The sequence below is a fragment of the Cupressus sempervirens genome, chromosome 7 (genome assembly GCF_028749045.1).
Source record: "Cupressus sempervirens isolate cs-2001-9-10 chromosome 7, ASM2874904v1, whole genome shotgun sequence".
In the NCBI taxonomy this organism is placed as follows: Eukaryota; Viridiplantae; Streptophyta; class Pinopsida; order Cupressales; family Cupressaceae; genus Cupressus; species Cupressus sempervirens.
The window spans coordinates 657,872,413-657,893,596 of record NC_143124.1 but is presented as its reverse complement, the minus strand read 5'-3'; positions in this window follow the sequence as shown (position 1 = coordinate 657,893,596).

Here is a 21,184-nt window from a genome sequence, read left to right as displayed (position 1 = left end):
CTCATTACATGTAGATGTTTTATTGGTGGAAGACATAAGTGCATACCTAAATTTTCAAAATTGTAGAACTACAAGCGGATAAAATTCATGAAATATTCTCTACATTTCTAAAATATGGAAGATTTAAGAAGGAGAAATGTAACACCTTTTGAGCACAACCCTACACCAAGTGATAAAATTTCCTAACTTCATCTAGGAAGACTGGGTGAGTCTTGTGTTGAGCAGAGTTCACATGAACTACATGTGGCTCGAGAAACCTTACAAAATCACAAAAAGGGTCATATCTAGGATAATGATGAGGCAATTTAATGCCTTAATCTTGACATAATTTATATAGCTTGGACTTACTCTCTGTGCTTTTTGAAAAACATTTCCAAAACATTTGTTTAAATATCTTGTGAACTTATGCCAAAAACAACTAGAACTTACTAAACCTATGGGTAACGTGTATGACATACTTTGCTTAATATTATACATAGAATGCAGTATTTCGTATAAATATTTTAAGCTATGTTCTAATATTTGAATAAGAGTAGGAATATTATCTTGCATATGTGTTCCAAATGTTTCTAACCTTCAAGAAATGAAGAGTGACACAAAGGGTGGTGATTACTGCATTAAAAGAAGAATGATGGAGACTGATCATGGCAAGAAAAGTGCAGTTCAATTCTTATGGATAACCTACGCCTGCAGAGGAATTATTGTTCCAAAAAATCTAGGGAGACCCGACTTGCTATATTTCTTATGAGTTGATATTTTGTTGCTTAATAAATGTACTATGTCATGGTGGATCTTCTGCCATCTTTTTTGGCGATGTTTGTTCAAGACTTTTTATGTCATGTTTTTAATAAGTATTCAATTCTCTATATAATGGATGGGGGATCGTCTAAGTAGGTAAGGAGAAAATAGACAATGCTAGTTTAAGATCCAGAAGTTACTCTTTTTCTGTTCTTCGTGAATTATACAATTGATGTCATCAAAGAAGGATTGTAATGAAAGAGTGATTTTGGAATACTCATTGTGTTCTTAGTTAGTTGAAACCAACCAAGGGGGACCACTTGGGAGATGAAATAGATTTATGTAGAGTAGATTCATTCCCTGCAATTTCTTGTTTTCAAGATAGATTTACTGTATTAGTCCCGCAACATTGTTACTATGAAAGTTCCTGCAACACTTGTTGAAAATGATCTTGGTGGAAGTTTTGAGTTGTTAACTAGTTTAGAATTCATTTTCCAAAGCTTTCCACAGTTATCTATTTTTAGTCCTAGTGTGTTTGCTATTTTTTCATAGTAGTGTAGATTCCTTTCATGCATTTTACTTTCCTGCAACATAGGTGTTAAGACTCTTAAAGGAGCTTAGTGCACATATTGTGATAACCCATTTCAAGTCCTATATCCCTATTGACAATTCAAGTGTAATTCATGATGAAATAGGTCATCTTCAAAATAGATAAGGTATCCTTGAGAAAGACAATGGAGTGATTATCTTCATCTATTATGAAACCTTTACAGATAACATGACTCAATAACACTAGAGCAAAGATAATTTTAGGCAAGAAAACACTTGATGAAGTGGCCACAATGATAGAAGCAAAGAAAGAAGGATGAACATTAGCCATAGAAGAAATCCCTAACCTTGAAATGAGATTCGCTGAAATGGAAATTGCTTACAGACTTTACTTCTCAAGCAAAGTCAACAATGTTCTCTGTGGAGCGATACACACAACCTACCAAATTGTTCACAAGGGTGCACCACTTGACCTAGGAAGATGGTTGTAAAAAAAACTATTGTTGAACCTAAAAATGATTAAGGAAAGCTCTAAGGTACATCCATACAAAAATTTGAGTCTCATGGTATGTGTATTCTTCTATTCCATGAGAGAAATACCTAGTCGCAGTCAAGTTACGTGGTTAACTGATAGACCCATTTGTGAACAAATATGTGAAGCATACACAATGATGGGTATTGGTAAAGATGTTAATTTTAAGAGATATTTTGATAGGTTTGTAGATATAATGAGAAAAGGAAAGAGAATACCATTTGTCTTAGTGGAAGAATAAATAGATGAATTAAGTTTTCTAGCCAACATAGACTCTTGCATGATACAAATGGTGAAGCCCATAACCCATTAGCTCATTGCATTCCAATATGAGGTAACATAAGGGTAAGTAAGGGTAGTTGTAGAACTGATATTGTTTATGCCTATCAATAACATGCTACCAATGTGTGGAACTGGTACGATGAGAAGAAGCATGGTAGCCATAATTGAAAAGGACAAGGAAGGGAACAAAAGAGAAGTTAAAAGATCAAGCAAGAGGAAGAAGACAACCAACACTAAGATCAAAAATCCTAAGAAGCAAAAACATGTGAAAGGGAATAATGACTCGTGAAGAGAAATCACCTCACCTAAACTAGAGTCTAGTGATGATGATGAGAACAAGAAGAAGTGGTTAAGGAGAATCTTGTACCTGTACAACAAATATCCAATCCGATAATTGTCAAATAGGTAAGAAGAGGTAACCCCACTCCACTTTCCATTATATACATAATGAATGATGTAATGCATAGAGGAAACTACATTATGATAATGTATAGATATGCACTTATGAATGAGATAGATCAAAATAATGTCATAAGTGCAGTACTAGTCAGTATGAGGACTTATGACAGGCACCAAAGGTCATGAAGAAGGTTCTACCAAAAGAACAAGATGATGTTATTATCAGTAAGTGGAAAACCAGTGTTGTATAATTGGGAAAGATTATAAATGATGCACTAACTAAAGTCAAACTAGAATTCACTCCAACAGATATACAAACCTACACAGATGCACGTATAAATGAGTTTCTTGTCCAAGAAAATGTTGCATTAGTCACAAGAGGGGAATGACAAATGTTTGAAAAGGCAATTTTTTTTTGTAAAAAGATAACAAACCAAGATGAGATAATATGTGTGATGATGTCAATTAGTCAAACAAAGTATTAACCACATCATATTCAAATGAGAAGGGAAAGAAGAAGACTACTGCATCAGTTAGAACAAGTAGAGAAGTAGAAATTGAGGGGTCACATATTAAACAATTGGATGAAGAACCTGTTAACTTCAATCCTTTAACCTCACCAAGGAAGTCACAATATGCTAAAGAACATAGTGCAACCATCACATATGCGGTTACTAGTGCTACAAAGATGGTTAAGACACAACCGGTGGCAGACACAAAGGAAACCTCAATGACTCATCACGAGGAAAGACAAGAAGAAATTGATACTTAACAAAACATACTGGAAGAAGGTCATAAGGAGAAAATGTCATCCCCTAAAATCACAAAAGAAGGAGACAAGACCCAATCTACTCCAAAAGGAGACACATTTGTAGAGGAACAAGTTGCAAATAATAACACTAACCAACTAGTCCAAACTCAAGCATAAGAGATATTCAAAAGCTCTACAAGGCCTCAAAGTACAAAAAGAAAGCTACAATTGGGAAGCATAGAATTTTAGTACAATAAAAAAGGAGAATGATAAAGAGGAGAAGGACATCATCCTCATCATCTTCCTCTTCAAGCTCAAAAGACGAAGGATAATTTTTCAAGTGGCACACTTAGGAAGTGGATAATCCTAAGACAATTCAAAGTGCATTAGATATGTATACTGATAGAATACATGAATTGAGTGACAACAGAATTAAATAAACACAACATTTTGTTGAAATATATCACTAAGCTAAAGCAAGCATGTTTATAAAAAGAACATGCACACACTGTGGTCAAAGTAAAGAAATTGATTATAGGAATGCTTGGTGATGTGTGAAGTAACACTACTATTGATCTTATTGATCAACGTAGGCACATTTTGAAGCACAAAAATATTAGTAATGGAACATTCTCTCTCAACAAAAAAGAAGGATCAAGACAAGCTTAAGCAATTAATTGAGCATCACTTACAACAACTCGCAAAAACAAGGAACGTTGCAGTTGAACTGTTGAAGGACATCACTCCATCCCTCCAACAAATCTCAAACTCACATAGTTTTTGATAGATTTGAATAACTCAATAAGAAAAAATCATTAGACACTACTTGTCACTCAACCATTATTCGATGTATTAACTAGCTTGAAATAAAGTACGCTAATCAAATTCAAGAAAAGCATCATCTGCTCAACGGATTACTATAGTTCAATACCAAAGGAACTTCACTCTATTTGAACTATAATATTTCTTATTTCCCATGATAGGTATTATTCAGAACATATCAAGGAGGTAGATGGATTAATATCATTAGGTACAATTAAAGAAATTGACCAACACCTACTAGAAATTATCAGCCTGACCCATGCACTCTGCAAACTTCTAGACACCTAGAAGACATAATTGAACACTGTAGAAGCTACATACTCTTTATCATTGATGTCAAAAAGGGGGAGATGAATAGTGAAGATGGAAGAGGAAGTAAATGCAAGGGGGAGATGAACAAAAAATGATGAAAGGATGAGATGACACACAAAAAAGGGAGATGCTTAATATAACAAGGGGAGATGAATGGTTATGACAAAAAAAAAACAAATGATTGAGACAAATGAATACTCAACAAAAAGAAACCCAAAGTCATAGATATACTAGAAGGGGATTACAAATGGCATGGTAGGATGGAACACAAATTTTTGCTAAGTATCGCCACTAGTAAAGATTCTACCAACATCCAACCCACCCAAGGTATATGTTTTGCCATCAATGCCAAAGGGAGAGCTTGTTGACCCAACTAGTCACATTAGCACTGTAAAAGATAATTGGCATTTGTGATGTCATTGGTTGGAAATTGGTTGAGGAGTATACATCTCTTGAGTACTGGTAGATACCTTCACCAATCCGTAAGGAAGAACATGACTAAGCCAAGTCTATCCAGTCAATATGAGGAGTCATTATAGTGACATGGAAGAACAAGTATGGCAAGAAATCAAATTCAGTTTATATTCTGACAAGAATAACAAAATACAAAGAGGGAAGATGAATAGAGAAACAAACCATGCTATACTAACAATGCTACCAATCTAGACCCTAAAACATAGGTGTCCCAAGTCACTCGAAATCCACTCAAGAATTCAAGTTTAAAATTTGAATTCACTTATTTGAGCGAGGTATTATCCAAGGGTTTCTATGACCATAAAAAAGAGAGGCAACTTTGATAATTTGTGTGTGTGTGTGTGTGTGTGTGTGTGTGTGTGTGTGTGTGTGTGTGTGTGTGTGTGTGTGTGTGTGTGTGTGTGTGTGTGTGTGTGTGTGTGTGTGTGTGTGTGTGTGTGTGTGTGTGTGTGAAGATGAAAAAGGAAAACAAAGATGACAGTGAGGGGACTTAAGTGTAGAAGAAAATATGACATAATTACACAAAAATGGGGAAGAGCAAGGAAAATATTAAATGGTAGATGACAATCATTAAGGAGAAGGTTGAAAAGGAAAGAGACACTTCAAACCTGAGGTAGTAGAGTGTACCTCGAGGGAAAGATTGAGGAGTGAAAGACAAAGTGATATAAGGGAGATCGCAAAGTTTAAAGATCAGGTGAGGGGAGATCAAGATATCTCCAAGGTATTCACTAGAGCTCTAGCAAGAGAATAAGTACTATTTATTATAGATCACATTTGATTGCTCTTTAACCATTGCAATTGTTAGCCATTTTGCCTCCCTCCAAAAAAAAATGATTTTCTAGGGTGATAGCCATGACCAAATTTCAAATTTGACTATTCAGATATATTTTCCATGCAAGCTAATAGGGGTACCAAAAATCTTTGTCTTTTCTCTTCTATCCTTGAGACTTGAATCTTTTATGTTTACCTGCTATAAGCTTATGCACATTCAAGTTGTGATCTTGCGATCACATCCTTGTTTGCATGATTGCAAGCAGCCATGACTTAATTGTCAAAGGATGTGCAAGGGTGTGATGCAGTCAAATTAATTATCAACACAGCTTCACAACTGTTAGTGCCAACCTTCAATTTCAAGTTGCAACCCAGCAAATGTATTTTATTGCACAATTACAGGTCAGTTTTATCTTGAAAGATCTCAAAGGGCTTGCAATCTTCCCCATCGTCAGATCTTAGCTAATCGACGATCGTCGCTTTGCCAGATTATGAAGATGCACAGGTTTTAATCAAAGTGGGGAAGTGACATAATGACACATGTCATGGTGGGCCAGGCACATGGGGATTCCTTTTCATAGCATCACATGAGGTTATGGCTAAACCATGGTTCAAGCTGCAAAGTAGAGACTGCCTTTTGTCGCTTCATCGCATAGAGTTAAGAATTACCCCTAGTCAAAATGGAAAAATAGCAAACTCTTTGATCATGGCTTTGTAAGGTTAAATAATAGGTAACTATTTGCAGTTGCAACTAGACAATCACAGTCAAAGGCTTGTCTTCACACGGTCAAAGGTATTCAAGATGTAGTCAGGCTTTAAGTTGCAACCGTGCCAAAGGCAACAATGGCAATTAAGTTTACAATGTCACAGGGTCATAGATATTTGATGCCAACCTAGGATCATGATTGTGAAAGGGCAACTAAGGAAAAATAATTACTTTTACAAGGTCACAACAATTAAGGGGATAAAGTGATAAAAGGTTGCAAAGTAATTACAAGCATAAGATGAGAAAGGTTGTGGTTTCGTAGGATCAAATAGTTAAAAAGGAAAACAAGTTGTGAAGTCGTGAACATATATGAATACAGGGTCAACAAGATAGATAGGTTGTTGGAAAAGGTGGTGAAAACCTTCAGGGTATAGGGCCACATAGAAGAATAAATGATTGACTTGCTGATTTGGCTAATCTGGCACGATGTAAAAAAAATACATGTAGCAGTTGGAAGAATAATGGAGAAATGATTTGATTCACCTACAACCATTTCTCGATGCCCTCAACACCGCTAAACTTTATGCCTCTTAAATGCATATCATGATTGATCTAGCTTTGATTGGATCTCTTACGGCTAACTGCACACTTCCCTTCTTCCTTCTGTCATTTCTTGTGAGCAGTTGCACTTCATGATCAGATTTTCTCTGATTCTTAGCTATTGCTCTTATTCGTAATCTAATCTCATGGTCGAGGTAGTTAAGACTCAAGGTTGTATTTGGGTTATGCCTGCACCCTATAAAGGCAATTTTTGTTGTTGTTCAAATGATCTCTTTTTTTTGGTCTTTCATAGATATTCTCTGTAATTGCTTTGCCTCCTATTCAATAGAAATCTCCTTTGTCATATCCATTCTCAATCAGTTAAGTTTGTGCATTATGTTTGGCCTCACTTTTAGAATGTATTTTGACAATTGTAATACCATATGATTATGTTAATTTTGGATAACTAATTTGCTAAGTAAATCTATTGCGTTCCTTCTAGGGTTATGTTATCTTCTTCACTTGTCTATGGTATTGAGATTGAAGAAATGTAGATAATGATATATCTTGTAAAGTCAGTTGGATTCTAGTGCAGTCATTAGAAAAGAAGTAGATCAAAAATACTATTTGGTGTATCGTGCCCCTTTCTAGACTAGAATAGGTAGTTTGATTTTATGCATTCATTTTCCCTTTTACTCTAAAGAAATAGATAGGTGCACCTTGATGGTAAGGAAGTCGACCTTCTCTAGAGACTCAATCTCTGATTGCAAAGTTCCACACTTTGGAGGTTGTTTCCATGTTACACGAGGTTTCCTTTAGATAAAAACTTTCGCGTCAACAGTGATCAAGATGTAAGCTCCTAACAAAGTATGCTTCTGTTGTAAGCATATGTAAATCCTTTAACGAGGTGCCTCTTAGAAAGAGTGTTAAATCCTTAAATAAGGTAACCTTAATAGGTTGACTATAATCCTAACAATTTATAAACATTCTTAACGGGATGTGTTCTCAAAAGGAACAAGTTGTAGCTCCTAACCGAGCAATCTTTTATTTGCAATAAAAGGCTAGTGGGTACATTATTCCCACTATGGTTTTCATCCTCTAATCAAGGGTTTCTACGTACAAAATCTGTGTGTTCATTAATGAGTTCTTTTGTGTGTGATTTTACATGCTTTTATCTTACAACATATATTTTTTATGAGCATTAGGCGGTTTTTATTAAGCATAGTTGAAAGAATAATCAAAACAACTGATTTCACGAATATTATTGATTCACCTCTCCTCTTAGTATTGGTTGGGACCAACATCTCAATGGATCAGAATGTGGTTGGAACTAAGTGTTCCAAAACAAGATGAGTAAAGATGGAAAAGTCATTGAAAATAAGGCAAGACTAATATATAAGTCAAGCGAATAGATTTAAAGAGGATATTTTTACTATAGAAGTCAAAATATAAGTAATGGCTTTTCCTTTTGCTACTTGAAATAATTTTAAAGTATATTAGATTGATCTTAAGTCTACATTTTGAATGATGAATTATAAGAGGAAGTTTATATTGAAAAACTAAACAGTTTTAAGTTATTGGATGACCCATATAGGCTTTGTATACTTGAGAAGGAGCTTTACTGACTCAAACAAGATCCTAGAGCTTGGTATGTTAGACTTAGCAAGTATTTCCTACAAAAAAAATTCAAAAAAGGTACTAAAAAATAAATCTATATGTTAATATTGAAGTTATAAGTTGTATTATTTTAATTGTATATGTTGAAGATATTATATTTTTTCAGGGGATAACAACATTTGCAATACATTTTCCAAAGATATGTAGAAATATTTTCAAATGCCTATGATTGGTTAATTGTCATTCTTTATTGGTCTTCAACTTACTCAAAAAGTGAATGATATCTTTATTTATTAGAATATTTATGTTAAATAAGTGTTGAATAAGTTTGAAATGGAGGATACTAAAACATGTTGGAATTCTTATGGCTTCTAGTTATCACTTGAGAAAAGATGACAATTATTTGGGAGTTGATCATAATCTTTACAAACTTATGATAAGAAGATTGTTGTCCTTAATTTATTCAAAACTAGGTATTATGCATGCAATATTTTTGGTTGCTAGGTATCAAGGAAATTCGAAAAAATTTAATGATTTTTTAGCGACTTCAAACATTGTATTAAGGTATAAAAGGGATACTAAATTATCATTAGAATATTTATTAATGTTGATTGGGTTGAATGTGAAGATGACAGAAGTGCAAGTCATGATACATATTTTCTAAGACATGTTTGTCTCTTGGAGAAACAAAAATAAGTATTTAGTTTCATTATCTACTGAAAATGTAGAATATATTACAACACCATCCTATTGTAGTTAGATAGAATGGATCGAGAAAATACTTATAAAGACGAAGATAGTTTTTGATTAGGTAAAATAGGTTTTATAGGGATCCTGAAAATCATAAGTTTTTACAACACATCTAAAATAGAAATATTAAGAAAAGTCCAGCTACAGAGAAACTACTTAACAAAAGCCAACTGTAAACAACATGCCCACAACTAGGAAACAAAAAACTAACTACATTAGAACTAGAAAGAACCAAGTACACAAGGAAAAAATGAGACAACAAAGTAGCACTAACTATCAGTTATCTCTATCAAGAACATGTAGGGTCTTTGTAGCTTCATTGGTCTTCTTGTCATCCACGTCCTCCTGGTCCTGGTTTTGAGCATCCACCCGGTCCCTGGTTTCTTTCGAATCACCTTCAGCCTGCCCAATGTCCAAGCTAACCTTCTCCACCTTTTCCTCACCAAATCCAACACTAATTAGTGATTCACACAGACTGTTAATGTTCTCATTCAGGGTGTTCAAAGTGGTGATCACCTGATTGGCCAGGTTCTGATGGGAGAACTCCATCCTTTGGACTCTTTGTTCAACCTTGGTGATTCTGTCCTTCTGGTCAACCATTTATAACAAAGCTATTTTGATGATGTGTGATAATACAAGTGCTATCAATATTTCAAATAATGAAATGATTCCCTCAAATACTAAACACATTTGTATTTTATATCACTTTTTGAGTGAGAGAGAGTTTTTGAGAGGGAGGTAAATTTGGAGCATGCACCTAATAAAGAACAAATTATAGAACTATTTAACAAATCATTTAAAAATGATAATTTTGGGCATCTTTGACAAAGGGAAGTAATTATTTCCCCTCTTTTTAAAAAAATACATGCATAAGACAGGTATATATTTCTAGGTTAGAATTGTTGTCAATATTGTTTCTCTTAGAATGATGCAATTATTTCTTTTAAGGGAATAATCAAGATTGATGTTTCCTGATTATAAGAAAGTGTTATAGAATTAATGTTTTCTAGACAATGGGATTAATATTGTTGATAATGTTATGCAAATTACGAGAAAAGATATTTGTACATAATAGAGATTTACTCAAAAGGAGGAGTGACATAATAATAATATCTTTTAGTTTTTGCACTCTTTATCCTTGGTGTCAAAGGGGAAGAGATGTGCATAATTATAGATGGTGTGTCATAAAGTTGTTTTATCATTGGTGTTTCTATTGATAACATAGAGGGATATTATTAGCATAACAAGCTCAATGTTGTCATTCATTTCTATATGCTGTGTTCATTGATAACAGTTTGATAAAGTGTGTGAGCTCAATAACGCACACAATGCAGAGAAGTATGGTGAATGTTCAATATTGTATCTAATAAAGAGTTGTATGAAAAATGCTAAAATGTATAAGAAAGAGTATTTGATGTCTAATATGTTTGAAATAGTGTTTAAATTGTTGTATTGTATGCTAACATTTTTTTATAATGTATAGTGGTGATAACAAGTCAATATGAGTTATATCTAGAAGATTGAAGCACGAGAAACTAAAATACACATAAAATAACAATTGAAGTCTTTGTGGGAGAATACCTTGCATTCCTCCACATAAGATATAAATAGCATGTAGTTTCGGTGTTGCAATACATAGCCTATCAATGTTGCACTATCTTATTATTATGCACATAGAAGTGCAATAATTTTGAAGTATATTAGATTGATCTTAAGTCTACATTTTGAATGATGAATTATAAGAGGAAGTTAATATTGAGAAACTAAATGGTTTTAAGTTATTAGATGACCTATATAGGGTTTGTATACTTGAGAAGGATCTTTACTGACACAAACAAGATCCTAGAGCTTGGTATGTTAGACTTGACAAGTATCTCTTGCAAAAAAATTTCAAGAAAGGTACTAAAAACAATAATCTATATGTTAATATTGAAGTTATAAGTTATTTTATTTTAATTTTATATGTTGAAGATACTATATTTCTTTAGGGGATGACAATATTTGCAAATGATAATTTTGAGCATCTTTGACAAAGGGAAGTAGTTATTTCCCCTCATTTTAAAAAAATAATGCATAAGAGAGGTGCATATTTCTAGGTTAGAATTGTTGTCAAAATTGTTTCTCTTAGAATGATGCAATTATTTCTTGTAAGGAGAACAATCAAAGTTGATGTTTCTTGATTACAAGAAAGTGTTGTAGAATCAATGTTTTCTAGACAATGGGATTAATATTGTTGATAATGTTATACAAAGTATGAGAAAAGATACTTATATATAGTAGAGATTTACTCAAAAGGAGGGGTGACATAATAATAATATCTTTTAGTTTTTGCACTCTTTATCGTTGGTGTCAAAGGGGAAGAGATGTGCATAATTATAGATGGTGTGTCATAAAGTTGTTTTATCATTGGTGTTTCTATTGATAACATAGGGGAAGATTATTAGCATAACAAGTTCAATGTTTTAGATTACGGTAAAAGCAAGTTTTGAAGGGACCCCGAAACCCTTTAACAAAAAGTAGAAAGATAAAGCATTACAGCCCAACAGGAAAAAGAAACCTGCAACAAACTATAGAATAGTATCAAAATCAGGTTTTACATGGACCTGAAACCACTAGAAAAGTCCAAAAACAAATTAACCTAGGTTTTATAGGGACCTAGAACCACTAACAGTCTAAACGAGAAAAACCAAAAACCAGGACCAGAGATCCCAACTAGTAACCAACACCAGATAGGAACAAAACCAGAGAACCTGACCTAGAGCCACTATTGCAGCTCTAAGATCATTTTAGTAGCTTCCTTACCAATTGCTGCAGTCTCTTGAATGGTATCAACAACCAAATCAGCATCAACTTTCATTGCACTCTTCCTCGAGCTCTGCCTTGTTCTTTTGCTCGAACCCTCAGCCGAAGTGATTTCTTCATTAGCCCTTTTGCCCAGGCTTGCAGCGGTTGCACATATACTCAAGGTGACCTGCTCCATCTTAGTGCCACTCTCCTTGATTAACATTCTGAGGTTTTGCTCATAGTTGTTAAGTTTTTTAGGGATGTCTCCCATCTACCCTTCCAGTTGGCTGAGTTTGCATTGATAGTATCCTAGTTTTGTTGCAGAATTTCCACCTTTTTCTTCAAACCCATCATTTCATTGTAGATCTGGGAATCTACTTTGAGCATGGTGTCGGCTTTAACCTTTGTAGAATGCAGGAAGGTGAGCATGGTATCCCTCTGCATTGAATCACTATCATCTTCAGTAGTCTCATGTGGGGGGGAGCGGACATTGTCATTCTTATCCTCCATTTTTGCTTGATCCTTCTTTCGAGCCCCGACAGAGTCCTCTATTCGAGCAGAGTCCTTCCTTTTTTTTTTCTCTATCCCCTTGATAGGAGAAGCAGTCTTAGCCATATGGTCCTCCTTACTCTTCTCAACAGGGTTCCCGACAGTGTTATCTCCACTTTATCATCCCCACTAGATATAGCCTAGTTACCCTCATTAACAGATTTGCTTTGTTCAGAATTATCTTCACTATTGGCTTCCTCTTTCCCTTTTTCATTATTACTTTCAGTCTCCGGGTACCTATCCAAATTAGAGCTTAAATCTCCAACGTCAGTATCATCCTCATCCTTAGGGTTGCTTTCTGATATCTCGGTCTCAGACTCCTCATCCTCATGTTTTTGAGAAGCCAAGGGTTTCAAATTCAGGGCTTTATCTTTACCTTTAACAGAGTCACCCTTCTTACTCTTAATGGAGTCCTTCTTCTTGTCCTTAGAGGGAGTAGAGGCAATGTGTTTATTTTTACAATACCCCTCAATAAGAAGAATCAACCCTTCATGTAAAATGGGTCTGGACTCCTTCTTCTTATGGGCTTCTAAACTATGAAGTAAAGAAAACCACAAAAATAAGGGGAAAGATATTATATCTTTGTGTCTAAAGTGATTTAAAAAAACAAAGTGGCATTTATGAACTCTTTTACTTCTTCCATCAAGTATGAAATACTCACGGATACAGCAAAGAACATCCCTCCAGATCTCCTTTATCTAATGCACATCGAAGAAATCACCACTCTTTTCCAGTTGCTTCTCCTCATCTTTCGTTTTCAGAAACTTTTTGTAGGTTGCATTTGAAATACTAGTTTGCTTCATGAATTTTATGCCCTTCGTGGGGAGCCCCGTGATCTCTGCAATAAAATCCTCCGTAAGTTTCACAATAACACCATAGAGAGTGACTTTGTCATTGGACCAGTTCTTAAAGAAAGTCATAGTGATGTGTGGCTTAAAACCATTGAATCGCTCCAGATAACAAGTCACATTTCCTTTCTGCAGAATTTTTCGTACATCCTCACTAGCCTTCCAGGCATCACAGTTTTTTGGTTCCTGCTTGCGCGGTTCGCCCCCCATCTACAGAGAATAGAGAACGCACTCAAACCAGAGTAACCAGACGCAGAGAATGAAAGGGTTAAAATGAAAACTATTTTTTGTCCCATCAAAAGAGACTCCCTTTTTCAGAGATACGTGTGAAAACCACATTGCATTCATTTGAGTGTACTTCCTTGGGGAAGAAAATCTGGCAATAATATGATCACTCCACGAAATCATTAACTTTCTAATCTTTACAAATCTTTCCCACTTGCGCATGGATGGCTTCATAATGAATAATTGCTTTGAGATCAACTTGGTTAGTTAATTCATTGGTCCACCTCACCATTTGCCCTGTTAGGACAACATAGTTGGCTATCCAATCAGCAACACCGTTGGCCTCCCAAAAGGTATGGGATATGACAACTTTTTTAAATTTTTGAATAAGGTATTTGATCTCCTTGATTGTGGCCTCTATCGACCGTGAGATAGAACTTTTATTATTTAGGATATTAACAATATTTAAAGAGTCACCTTCCAACCATAAATTCGGACATCCCAAATCCACGGCAATTTTCATAGTATAAAGGGCAGTTGTTGCTTCAATAATGTGACTATTAGTCCAGCCTATAGGGATTGCTATAGCATCTTTAACATTTCCCATATGATCTCTCAACACACCTCCACAACCCGCACTTCCCAGGTTGCCCTTAGCAGCACCATCAAAGTTTCCCTTAATCCAACCATTAGGGGGGGGACTCCAAGTGATGGTCAATCTTGGGTTATCAGTTTGAAGTTTAGGATTTTCAAAAAGCATTGGATTATCAATAGGAAAGGTTTGATCAGGGTTCTTTAGAGATCTAAAATTCTCCTTAAAAGCTCTAATAATATTCTGACCAAGCACCCATCCTGGAACCTCTCTGTTTCTAAAAATTCTATTATTTATTTCTTTCCAAATACCCCACCAGAGATGAGGAAGAGTAATTTTCCATAGGAATTGAACATCAAAATTCTTAGAAGGGCATTTCTAGCTTTTAAAAGAAGATTCCACATTGTTTTGATGAACCCAGGTCAAGTTCCAATACATTAGGATCTCAGTCCAGACTTGCTGGGTATAAGAGCAATTTAGAAATAGGTGGTCTCTATCTTCAAATCCATTCTTGCATAAAATACACCTATTCACTAAATTTATACCTCTTTTCTGCAAGTTATCAAGGGTCAGAATTTTATTTTGAAGTAGGACCCAAAAGAAGATGTTAATTTTAGGAATGAGACCCTTAGTCCAAGCCTGAGACCAAAAGGGAAGATTTTCCTTCTCCTTAGAAATAAAGAAAGAAGAAACTTTGAATTGCCCACTAGGATCAGCATACCAAATAATCTCATCCTCAAAAGAAGGGTGGAGAGAAACAACATTGAGAGATAATTGGATGTGATTGAAGCTTTGATCAATGTCCTTCAAGTTCACCCAGGAGTCGTTCTGCCAGTAATGACTAACAAGAGTGTCATATCTCTGCTTGCATAAGTCAACTTGTGTCATATCTTGAACATCTTCAATCAGGGGGTGATCCTTAAGCCAAACATCTTCCCAAAATCTCACCCTAATCCCATTACCAATTTTCCAAGAGCACCCTTCTCCAAGAATTTTCTTAGTTCCTTGCATAGCTCCCCATATGGAGGAAGGATGAATAACATCAGAAGAAGAGAAGAAATCAGAAAGAGAAACAGAATTAAGAAGGTACTTGTGTTTCCAAATGGTACTCCACTCTTTGTTTTCATGGAAACCATGCCATCCTTGTTTAGCTAGAAGAGCTTTATTCATGCTTCTGATTTTTCGGATGCCCAGTTCACCTTCCCTAACCGGTTTACAAACTTGGTCCCAAGCAATTAAAGGCATTCTCTTTTTTTCCTTTGAACCAGTCCATAAAAAATTCCTTTGAATTTTGTTAATAGCCTCAACAAATTTAGTGGGGATTTTAAAAAGACTTAAAGCATAAGTTGGTATACTTTGGAGAGAAGCTTTAAGAAGAATTAATTTACCAGCCTGGCTTAAAAGGTTCCCTTTCCAACCAGCCAACTTCTTGCTGAATTTGTTAATAAGGTCTGAAGGAATCTGGAGCCTTCAAGCCTAAAGGAAGACCCAGATAGGAAGAAGGGAAAGAACCTATAGAACATCCAAGGATTTTGGAAATTTTATGTTGTCTAAGAATAGGGGTATTGAGAAAAAACACAACACTTTTATTCTAGTTAACCAGTTGGCCCGAGGCAGAAGAATAAAGATTTATTGCTTGCTTCAAATTTTTGGCTTCCCTGACTTCAGATTTCCCCATAAAGATGGTATCATCAACAAATTGGCCATGAGAACATATAAGAGGATGGGAAGAGGGTTGCAATCCCTTAATAACTCCTTTATGCACCAGATACCCAATGTACCTCCCCAAACAATCAACCATAATAACAAAGAGGATGGGGGATAAAGGGTCCCCTTGTCTCAATCCCCGAGAGGGATTCAAAAAATGAGAAGAGCTACCATTAACTAGGATAGCAATAGAAGAAGTAGAGATCAACTGATGAATCAGTCCAACAACCTTGTTGTCAAAGCCAAAGGCAATCAAAATGGTTGAGAGAAAAGACCAATCAACTTTGTCATAAGCCTTAGCAACGTCCACTTTCATTACAAATCCTTGATTGTTAGAACAAGATAAGGAATGAATATTATCATGAGCAGAAATAACAGAGTTGAGGATTTGTCTACCTAGAGTGAAGCCATTTTGTTGGTCAACAATGATCAAAGGGGTCACCAGAGGCAATCTAGAAGTAAGAACTTTGGAGATAATTTTATAGAAAGAATTACAAAGACTGGTCGGCCTAAACTGATCAGGCGAATCAGCTATAATTTTCTTAGGAATCAAGCACAGGAAGGTGGAATTGACTTCCTTCAGCATTTGTTTTGCCCCAAAGAATTCCTTTACCGCATCACAAACATCTTTTCCAACAAGTTTCCAAATTTTCTGAAAGAAAAACATGGGAAAGCCATCAGGACTAGGAGCTTTATCTCCTCCTAGAGAACAAACAACTTTGAAAATTTCATCATTCTTAGGAATTGAGCTTAACAATTTGTTCTGATCCTTTAAAACCAGAGTGGGGATCACTCTGAGGAACTCAGCCTGGTGTTCCATATTGATGTTGGGGTCAACTGTTATAAGACCAGAGAAAAAAGTCACCATTTCATCCATGATGTCCTTATCCTCCTCAATCTTCAAATCTCCCTTCATAAGATGCAAAATGTGAGATTTGGCTCTATGCTTCAGAGTGGATAGATGGAAAAATTTGGTATTTTTATCTCCTTCAGTCAGCCATATCAATCTTGATCTTTGCCTCTAGTAGATCTCTTCTTTAGTAATGATGTCATGGTATTGAGTCAGCTTTTCATTTTCTTCTAAAAGAAGGTCTGGGGTATATCCCTCCTTCTGAATTCTATCCTGGATTTTTTGGATATCCTCTTTCAATATAGATTTATCCTAAAAAATGTTCCCAAAGCAGTTTTTGTTCCAAATTTTGACTTTCTTTTTGACATTTTAAAGTTTAGAAGTCACTCTGAAGAGAGCAGTACCACCAATTTTGATGTTCCACCATTCTTCCATTTTTCTTTCAAATTGGGGGTGCTGCATCCACATCTTCTCAAATATAAAAGGAAAATTCATCTTAGGACTAAGCTTATTAGCTGTGAAAATAAGAGGGAAATGATCAAAACCCATTTTTTGGTGGGCTTCCAACTTGCAGATGAAATCTTTTGTCCAATCAGGAGAGATAAGAACACAGTCAAGCCTTGCCTGAATACAATAATTGCCAACTCTCTTATTACTCCAAGTAAGCTGAATGTCATGAAGATCCATATCCATTAAGCCCTCTTTATTTATAAACTCCCTTAGGTCCATTCTTCGTTCAAGCTGGGTAGCATTACCTCCCATTTTTTCATGGTCATAAAGAGGGACATTGAAGTCTCCCATGATTATCCACCGTCCAGAGTAATCCATACTTTTAAAATTGGATATAGATTCCCAAACCTTCTTCCTTTGTCTTTTCATGTTGGGCACATATATATTCACAATGTACCAGACCTCTTTTTGATCAACACTAGTAAATTTAGCAATCATAAAGTACTTACTAGCACTCAAAATAGTCCCAACAAAGCAATTTTTTTTCCATAGCATTAGGGTTCCCCCTAAAGCACCTTTTGAACTACTAGCATTTATAGAGTAATTTTTAAAAGCTTTTATCTGCTCTGCTTTCTCTTTGTTCATCTTAGTTTCCTGTAGCAGAAGAAAATCAGGTTTCTGTTCTCTAACAAAATTCCTAACAACATATAGTTTATGGTAACTGTTCAACCCCCTAATATTCTAGGTAATAATTTTCATTTCCATATCTTAGGGGTATAATCCAGAATAGTTGCTTGACAACCAACAAGAATATTCTACAAGCTTTCTAACTCCCTGGTTTTCTTAGAAGATTTCCTTCCACATCCATCCGAAGACCCAACATCTGGTTTCACCTTGGATTGCTGATCTATTTTTTTTTCCAGGTTTTACCGAGGTCGAAGCTTTGGGATTCACTTTAGTGTGCAAATCTAATTTACTGCTTCGAGTCTTGACCCCCTTTATGTTATTCTTTTTTTCAGCCCTTTTCCTTGAATTTGGTTTAAGCTTTGAGATTACTCCATCTTCTTTGACAGCTTCTAGGACAGGAGGGTCCTTAATAAGGGTATCCCGAGAAAATAAAAGGGTCAAAAACCTGCATCTCCTTGGGCTGAGTTTCATCTTCCTCATTATGAGCTCCAGATTTAGCCAAGAATTCTCCTTCCTCAAGCTCAATCATCTCATCAAGATCACCCCATTTATCCTCCATCTTTTGATAAAAAACAATTTTCTTTGATAAATCCGGCAGGTCATCTATACCTTGTTCACGCAAGATGGGTTCTAGTTGTAAGCCATTCACTTCTTTTTCAGAGTTCATATTCTCCGTCTCAAACACGAGCCTAGCCCCATCCTCGAGAAGAAGCTCAGAGACATTATCCACAACTGCTAGTGGAGCTTTTGAGTTCTCATTCTCTTTCTTCTCTTTGAGATGAACGTCTTTAGGTTTCCAAACCTTCTTTTGCTGAATCTTAGTCTTTTTCACTTCCTTCTCACTACTCAAGTGGTTTTTACTCTTGGAGGGGCAACTTTTAACCAAATGACCCTGTTTCTTACAAGCATAACAAGCATTAGGAAGATCTTCAAAAATGATTTCTTGGGTTTTCTTACCAAGCTTAGAAATTAAATCCACCTTTTTTAGGAGATGATTTAGATCTGCCGCCTTCACATATAGTCTAGCACTCTAGAGTTTGGATCTGGTCGCAGTAGCATTATCCAGAACCACCAGTTCACCAAAAGAACTGGCGATACCCATAAAAATGTCCTCATGCCAGAATTCAAGAGGGAGTCCAGGAAGTCTAGCCCAAATCGGGGTAGTTAGGAAAAAGGAATCTGATAAAACCATATCAGGCTCCCATTTTTTGATTGTAAGAGAAATTTTTCCAAAAGACTAGGGGACCTCCACAGAGAAGCAGATTCATATCTTCCTTATAGTTAAAAATAAACAGAAAGAAACCATTCAGCATGGGAGCTATGTCCACCTCCCCACGTATAGCCCATTTCCTCTTAACCATTTTCCTTAGAGAATCTAAATCTGGTCTTGCCCCTAGAAATTTTCCCACCAGCATGAAATCCATGGAGGAAATAGAGAAATCCATTAAGGGGTCAGGGATAAAAACTTGGAACTCACCTTTCTCCCAACTAGTCTTAGAAGTCACCGGCGGGAAAGAAGATCTGCCAGTTGGTTTCCTGCTGAAAAGTGATGACCAGGTCTTCTGTTCTGAGGACCCTACCTTCTCTCCAATAGAGGAATTAACTTTATTAGATTCCACATTATCTTTCTTTTCCTCTTTGTCCTGACCCGACACACGAGAAGCAAAGGCAAAATCCAAGGGCAGGTCACGGACCCCACAAAATGTGTCTGAAACATGTCCAGACTTACCATCATCCCCAACAGCCACGAAACTCGACCCAGCAATCTTCCCAGGTCCCCCCATAGTTCCTCCAGGGTCTGTACCTCCTGCCAGGTTCTCCCCAACCAGTTTCCCACCTGAATGTGAGTCCACTAATTCAAAAATTGTTAGAGCGCCCAACATTGCTCTTACCTATCCAAACTAGCATATAACAAGTTCAATGTTGTCATTGATTTCTATATGTTATGTTCATTGATACTAGTTTGACAAAGTGTATGAGCTCAATAATGCACACAATGCAAAGAAGTATGGCGAGTGTTCAATATTGTATCTAATAAAGAGTTGTATTCAAAATGCTAAAATGTGTAGGAAAGAGTATTTGATGTCTAATATGTTTGAAAGAGTGTTTAAATTGTTGTATTGTATGCTAACATTTTTTTATAATGTATAGTGGTGATAACAAGTCAATATGAGTAATATCTAGAAGATTGAAGCATGAGAAACTAAATAACACATAAAATAGTAGTTGAAGTCTTTGTGGGAGAATACCTTGCATTCCTCCACACAAGATATAAATAGCCTATAGTTGCGGTGTTGCAATACATAGTCTATCAATGTTGCACTATCTTATTATTAGGCACATAGAAGTGCAATAATTTTGAAGTATATTAGATTGATCTTAAGTCTGCATTCTGAATGATGAATTATAAGAGGAAGTTTATATTGAGAAACTAAATGGTTTTAAGTTATTAGATGACCCATATGGGGTTTGTATACTTGAGAAGGATCTTTACTGACTCAAACAAGATCCTAGAGCTTGGTATGTTAGACTTGACAAATATCTCCTACAACAAAATTTCAAAAAAGGTACTAAAAACAATAATCTATATGTTAATATCGAAGTTATAAGTTATTTTATTTTAATTGTATACGTTGAAGATATTATATTTTTTCAGGGGATGACAACATTTGCAAAACATTTTCCAAAGATATGTAGAAATATTTTCAAATGCCTGTGATTGGTGAATTGTCATTCTTTATTGGTCTTTGAGTTACTAAAAAAGTCAATGATATCTTTATTTATTAGAATATTTATGATAAATAAGTGTTGAAAATGTTTGAAATGGAGGATACTAAACATGTTGGAATTCTTATGGCTTCTAGTTGTCACTTGAGAAAAGATGACAATTATTTTGGAGTTGATAACAATCTTTACAAACTTAGGATAAGAGAATTATTATCCTTAATTTATTTAAAACTAGGTATTATGCATGCAATATTTTTGGTTGCTAGGTATCAAGGAAATCCGAAAAAGTCTCATGATTTTTTAGTTACTTCAAACATTGTATTAAGGTATAAAAGGGATACTAAATTATCATTGGAATATTTATTAATGTTGATTGGGTTGAATGTGAAGATGATAGAAGTGCGAGTCATGATACATATTTTCTAGGACATGTTTGTCTCTTGGACATACAAAAATAAGTATTTAGTTTCATTATCTACTGAAAATGTAGAATATATTACAACAAAATCCTATTGTAGTTAG